This window comes from Xiphophorus couchianus, chromosome 7, assembly GCF_001444195.1.
Source record: "Xiphophorus couchianus chromosome 7, X_couchianus-1.0, whole genome shotgun sequence".
NCBI classification, from domain to species: Eukaryota; Metazoa; Chordata; class Actinopteri; order Cyprinodontiformes; family Poeciliidae; genus Xiphophorus; species Xiphophorus couchianus.
Genome location: NC_040234.1, coordinates 21,210,479 through 21,218,171, shown reverse-complemented (window position 1 = coordinate 21,218,171; position 7,693 = coordinate 21,210,479).

The following is a 7,693-nucleotide window of genomic DNA, read 5'->3' as shown; positions in this document are numbered from 1 at the left end:
CAATTTATAGCCCAGTTTTTCTCCAACAGAGGTGGGTAGACTGTGAGATTATCAACCATTTAGCATAGTTACCTTAGCTACAGAGTGCTGTTTGCCTCCATTTCACTACCATTTAATGAATTAAGGAAATAATTTAACAACATATTCATATATATAACTTGTCTCTGTACCTTTAACACATTTAACAGCAGAAGAGTCAGTCAGCATAACCTTATAACCTTTAAACCCTGTCCCTGTGAAAAAGATGAGCAACACTGTGTTCAATGACAAGCTAGTTAGAATCATTCCAGGGAGTCTATGTGTTTTTTTGTTTTACAATTATACAACAAAAGTGATTTATTTATTACTCACAAAAATTCAAAATAAATAAATAAAATTTTCCATTAGCACACTTAGCAGTGTGCTAAGTGCTAAGACTGTCCTCCTGGTTCTGATTGGTTGTTTTGGTTGCAAAGTTGCATTACTGTAGCCAGCAATAGCAGCTCAGGGAGGAGGTGGAGGAGATTGATTTTTTCACAGATTATCTATTTCATAGAAAACTGTCACAACATGGTGACAGCTTTAACAAATATGGAGAAAACATATATTTTTTTTATTAAAGTTATATACCGCAGCTTGAACAAAATGCAACAAAATAGCATTTTTTGAGAAGTCTGGATTGTTTTATGTATATTTTGCACGTTGCCTGTTACTGTTGCTGGAGGGAAGAGACATTTCAATAAGCTAAAACTAACAATAAAAAAGTTTAAGCAACCTTTTTGCATGCAGTATGTGGACTGTAATTCACTAGTGAATATTGTGCCAGTATGGGTACTGGACCAAAGAAAGCAACATAATTGCAAGCCTTAAAAATTGTAACAGCAGCTGCTAAGAGGGGGCCCAATTTAACTTTTCGTCATGTGGCCCAAGATTTCTGGCGGCCCCCCTGCAAGGCTGATTTATATATGTAGAGCTACAGTAAATACTGTACATGTAGATTTAAAAAGGTTTGTTTAGCAACTTGTTCTGTAAATGTCGCTAAGAGAAAAAGTGTTGCATGTTGAAATCATATCCACCCATCCATTTTCTATACCTGCTTAATCATTACAGGACTTTGTAATGGGACCCAGCAGGACTCAATTTATATAGCACTTCAAAATAGAAACATATTCAGCCAGCCATACTCAGTATCGCAAACTCATTCATACACTTATACAAAGATACAAAGCTACATGAGGTTAAGCACATTGATTGATGAGGACGCTGGAATTGAATGCATAACTGTCATAACAAAGAGACACATGACAGGAAACCATGCACTCTCACATACCTAAAAGGAATTTGTAGGGACTAATTAACATAAAATGTGGGCTTATGGACTAAATTATACACAGAAAGTGATAGATTAGAACACAGGAGCTTGCTACAAAGCAACAGCGTGAACACATTGCCTCTTTGCAGCTCTTGCTAAGAGATTTGGAAGGCAAACAAAGATCTTGAAAAGATAGGTACTGTAACACCACAAAAGAGAGTGACAACAGGCACTGCAGTAGTTTAGAGAAAATAAGGGGGATGAAAATCAACTGGAAACTATAAGGGGGAAACCTTGTTATTTTGAAAAGTGAGAAGGCTGTACCTTCAGGGCTCTCCCAGTGGAAATTATGCCTCTGCATGCAAGGGGAACTATTGGCAGCCTGCGCTGGAACCCCTTATGATGTTTTTATTGTCCCTCCTGTGGCTGGCAAGTAGATTATTTTGTAACTCCAGCATAAATTCAATTCTGATAAAAATAAGAACCACATCATAGCGTATGTTTGTCTGTGTCTGATCTTAGGAGAAAATTTTGAAAAGGTGGACTAATAAGTAATATTTATTTTTCCACTCCATAAACTGAATTCTTATTTCAGTCATACAGTTTAATGCTAAGTTTTGAGCACCGCGTGCTATATGCAGAAAATTTAAAAAATGTAGAAGACATAGGAAAAGATCAAGGAACACACCAGAGAGGTCCGGGATTTCATTTTTTTTTCTCAAAATGTCATGTAAAGTATTGACTAAAAGAGGGTGAAAATAAATGCACACACCTATTTTTTCAGATTAATTTTTTTTCAAAAAACAAATAAAATAAATGCATCCATGCATATGCTTTTTTTCACCTAATTATGCAAAGCTTGGATTGGTGAATCACATAAAGTCCTAATTAAATATGATGCAGTTTGTAGTCTTAAGTGATAAAATGTTAAAAAAGTTTAAGAGTTGTGAATACCTTTAAGGGCAGTGTAAGTGGTGCCAAGTTAACCTTCAAGGAAACCTTAGACATTTGATTCTAAGAACTTCCACACAAAGCAACTGCAACTTCATATACACAGCTGCACCCTGATAGCTTTAGTTATAAACTGCATACTGAGAGAAACTTAAGGAGGCAAAACCTTGACACATTAGAGCAGCCAACATTATGCCAGCTGCATCAGCTACAATTCTTTGTAATAGCTATTCAGTTTACACCAACTATAAATATCTTCATCTTCACACCACACGATCTTAGATTCAACATCTTCTTTGACTAATGTTTAATAAGCATAGTCAGATTCAAAGCATGCATCAAACATTAACACAGGATTTACACAGGCCTGGTCTCCAGCACGCCATCCTTTTAATGCGATCAAAGAAAACTATTCATCCTGTCCAAAAGGAAATCAAGCAGCACACTCGCCTCTCTTCTCTGATCAAAGCATAGCAATTTTGCCCGACTTTTTTTTATTATTGTTTCGTATTTTATTGAAAGAAATTTATGTTTTCTTTTATTTGAACAATCAATGTTTGCCTTCTACTGTGATGTATTCAGGTTTTTTTTTTTCAACGTTTGAAGAGACTCTGGTACTGATCTCCCGACTTTGCTTCAGACGTCGCGATCAAGTGAACTTTCTGAGACCTCAGAGTGACAGGTAAGGGGTTTGTCAGAGTTTGTGTTTTTGTTTGTCATGCTGACAACATTTATAATAAGGTTCCAAATTGAAGGTATTATGACATTTTTCCTAAACTGTCGACCTGATGACTAAGTTTAAACATGAAAAGGGAAGCCTTCAATATTTACCAAACAATTTTCTCTGTCCCTTGCTCTCTCAGTTTCACACACAGACACACACACACACCCACCCCCATACACACACTCACAAGAAAAAAGGAAGGAAGAAAGAAAGAAACAAGGAAAGAAAAAGAATGAAAGAAAAAGACAGTCTGGTCCTTGTTAGGTCCTAGCTGAATAAACTGTACCTCCATTTTGACATTAATTGACAGTTGGATTAGCTGTTATCAGAAGCAGATTGGAGGAACTGTGGGACATAAGCTTTCTTTCATACACCAATAATTTGGCCCCTGTTTGACTCAACAATGAAAATAAGTACAAGCCGTGGTTATGATTTTTGTGACTACTGCCCCAGTCACACATTATTCCAAGGTTTCGATACCTTCTTTTTTCATGTCTCCTGTAACATTTAATAAAATGGTTTTATAATTCTTTAAGTTTTATGATGTCTTTGTTTCTACCAAGACAAATAATGTGTGTAGATTAACAGTATATTTAGTTCCAAGGTGGGATTAAACCATCGGTTGTTTTCAGAACACCAAAGAAAAACCCAAAATGTAAAACACAAATAAAACCCTGAATGAGTGGTCAAAGCAGAATCAGAGAGAGAGAAAAAAAGAATTTTTGAGAAAATTGTGCTTTTTGTTTTTTTGTTAAGTATACTACTTGGAATGAAGAAGCCACCTCATGCTTTAAAGAGGAGCTTCAGAGGTTTTAAAATGGTAAACTTTGTGTCTGAAATCAGCTTCTTCCCAGATTACAATTTTACTTACCTAAATTGGCAGACAGGCTGAACAGTATTGGGACAAGCAGACAATGAGTTCATTGAGAAATGCTCACCTATAATTGAATTACCTTATAAAACAAAATCCAAGGTTGTGAAAATGACATGGGGCAATGCTAAATTCATCCCGTACAAATTTAAAGTGTACATCCCAACTGCACCCATTCAAAGACATGATTGTGCGCCAAGTCACCTGTGTGACTGCAGCAGTAAAAAGGTTAATGGTTACTCTGGAGGAGCTGCAGAGATCCACAGACATCTAGCAAAACGTCCACACCTGAAACCAATTAAATATCTGTGGAATGACCTAAAAAAAATCATCTAATCTGAGTGAGATCAATTGATTTTGTAAAAAAGTATTTTCTAAAAATTCCATCTCTACATTTTTGACGGAATATAAACGCATATTCACTTTTAATCTATAAATTTGTTGTTATTCTGTTTTCACATTGTACAACGTTTGAGTGGATCTTTCATATGAAACAGTATTAAAATATATTAATGTTTCATAAATATATTAATATTTCATTAATATATGATTTTATGTTTACGTTTTGACAAAACGTGAAAAAGGTCAAGGGAAATAAATATGTTTGAAATATGTTTGAAAATCTAAAGTTATTAGGAGGTAAGAGTAATATATGTTCTTAGGAATCAAACTTGAATGTTTACGTGGGAGCAGTGGCAAAGCAAACACATCCAAAGCCTACCTCCTATTATCACACTATATTTGATAAATTAGAAGGCAGACTATGCTTGATGGCGCAATAATTAGGGGTCATGAATTTTTGCAAGCAATGTGTCACCGCAAACATTACTGCCATTTATTGTTATGAATGTTTAACAAGGCTTGCTGGTTATAAATATATTTGTTCACATTTGTATGTACATATTAAGTTTGTGGAAACTTTTGCTGAATACCTCAGTTTAAACTTTTCAGGTAGCAACTTTACCCCTGATGCTACTCCAGTTTCTCTTACATGTGTTAAATTTTTAGGAAAAAGATAAAATTATCTTTTCTTGTGCAATTGAATGGACTTTGAATATTTGAAATATATGTATTAAATTTGTTAATCAGTTAGCTGCTTCTAATAATGTATTCCAGAAACTAGGAGTAAGAGTGAGTGACAGGAAATGTAAAAATTGAAAATCCTGCAAAAAGGGTAAATAAAGTCAATACACATTTTCAAAAGTAAATTAATCATTGAGACAAATCTGCCTACACATGTTTGGGCACAAATACATGGTAGCACATTTACATCCATCAGACACACACAAAGCACGGTACAGTTGCAGCTCTTTTCCCTGAATAGCCCGATTCACTACACAGAGTCAACATCAAACTGCTCACCTTCTTTTGGTGCTTTCTCTCTTCTTTTCTTGTAACTCCCTCCCTCTCTCTCTCTCTTTCCACTGTCACGGAGCTCTGCTGGAGTTAATCTTTCATCTCCAGGAATAAAATATCAACACCTAACGTAGGTTAATAGGAACAAAATGACAAGTCATCTAAAAGAACTTAACTCTCCATTGTCCAGCGTATAGGCCCCAGAATGTGAAGAAATTTGTTGAAGTTTAGCCCATAAGTGGGAAGCAGCTGCAGCCTTACTGCTGCCAGGATTTCATTTCTTTAAGCGCACATCGTCAGAAAGTTCAACAATTACAGCAGAGAGCAGATTGCAAATATGATTACCATGGATCCAGATGATAATGGCTTTACCATGCAGTTACAACAAAAGGGGAATTAGCAAGTGGATGGGAACATTGTAGCCAAGGAATTGAGCATAACATTTATTATGATATTTTACATTTCAATAAGTTCTCATCAGCCTTAAATTAGGTGAAAGATATATGAAAAAATATATAGAAATATAGTTTAAATCAACAATTTATTTGGATGTGAAAAGTTTAAATACAGCTATAAAAGCACTTAATAAAACAACAGTTTTCATTTACATTAATTTAACAAAGTAAGAACTGTACAATGTACTACATTAGAATTGTTTGGCCATAAAATTTCATGTGCCATACGTTCAGACTTTCCTTGACAGTAATATATTTGATATTTGCATTTTATGCCAAGCTGATTTGACTTGAAATCATTCAATAATATCATCTACTTAATTGTGTAGATCCCTCCAAAGAAAAATAAATAAAAAAACATTTAAAAGAGTAAAAATATGTGGAGAGTAGAAATGCATTTAAACGCCCACAGATGTGTCAGAATTGATGTCAAAACATCAATTGTCAGAATTCTGACAAACTCAGAATTCTGTCAGAAATTCAGAAATTTCTGACAAATTTCTGACAATAATACCAAAAATAATTATCAAAAATAATAATAAACCTGTTTCTCCAGCAGAGAAACTGATTTATCCTGATGTTTCTAGTTGCTGTTAAAGCTTTTGATAGTGCTATACTAATTTTAGTTCATAGTTTTAGTTCCCTGATTATATTTGGGCATGTATGCTATACACAGAAAGTAATGAACAGTTTTCAAGTTGCAAACACACCTTAAATTAAATGCTTTGAATATTTAGTGGTATACAATTTGTTTTTCTCTCAGCAACCTTTAAACCTCACTGTAATCTTACAGATGTTTTTAATGAATAAAAACTCAGTATAATGTACTTTTATAGTTATTGTCCTAGTTATTGTAAAATAATCTAAATATGCTACGTAAACGGTACACACAGATTTTACCTTTAATTTTTTTGTAAAATTATCTAAAAAATATCAGAACCTGTGAAAGTGATGCACATACTCAGCGGACGTAAGGAATCTCTGACTTAGATCTGGGTTCCACCAGCAGAACCCTCTTCTGAAATTTGCAGCTTGGCACCTTAGAATAACGGCTTGGAGAACTAAATCATAACTTATGACTATTGCCCGGTATTGCACTGCATTTATATAGTTTTGTCAATTGTTTTCACCATCAATGTGTCTGCTCTTTTATACTGGTATTCAGCTACAGTGCCAAGCAGTGTTGAGTAACCCTGAGTATAAGCTCTACAGCTTGTCTTGGTGTAAACAGATGGTCTGAACTGTGATGACTAGTTTCTGATTTCAGCCAGATAGGGATAAAGGCTGTCAGCCGCGTTTTCCAAGCTCTGCAGAGGTAGAATGAGTGCAATAGTTTGAAATATGCAAAGTTTAAATAAAATATGAGGTCCAGTTTCATAAGGGAAGGGATGTTTAGATATTTTCAATTCCACTGTGAAGAGTGACAAGCTGAAATCTAAGAAGTCTTGGTTTTAAGCTTGTGTGACTATCCACCATTGTGGCCACCATCTATGCATGTGCTAAATTCCATTCATATAGAATTTACTTCAATTTCTACATATATGACAAAATTATGTAAATAATTTATAAGTGCCGTTTAAGACACCCCGATAAAATAATATTTCTTTGCCCTCCACATCACATGTGTCTCACTTTGTGTCATTCTAATATCATATCCTAAAATAAATTCTTGAAGTTTGTGGACATGTGACAAAATGTGTAATAGTTCAAGCAGTATGAATCCATTTCCAATGACCTGTAATAAACACTTTCTTTTATCTCAGATGATTTGAATAGCCTTCCAGAAATGTGCCTTTGAAATTGTTCTGTAAGCCTCAAAGTCCATTTATTTATTCCATTGTTATTATCTTGTAAAATATAATCTCTCGTCATCCAAGATGAGAGTCCATATGATCAGATATCTTTGACCTTGGTTCAAGCTGTCCTGTTATCATGACATCTGACACACTAAAATAATTCTTCCATTTTCTGATGTCAGTGTGAGATTGATTTTCATATCATAAATAACACAAGAACTCTTTCCAAGTGGGATGACGTTATGAAAT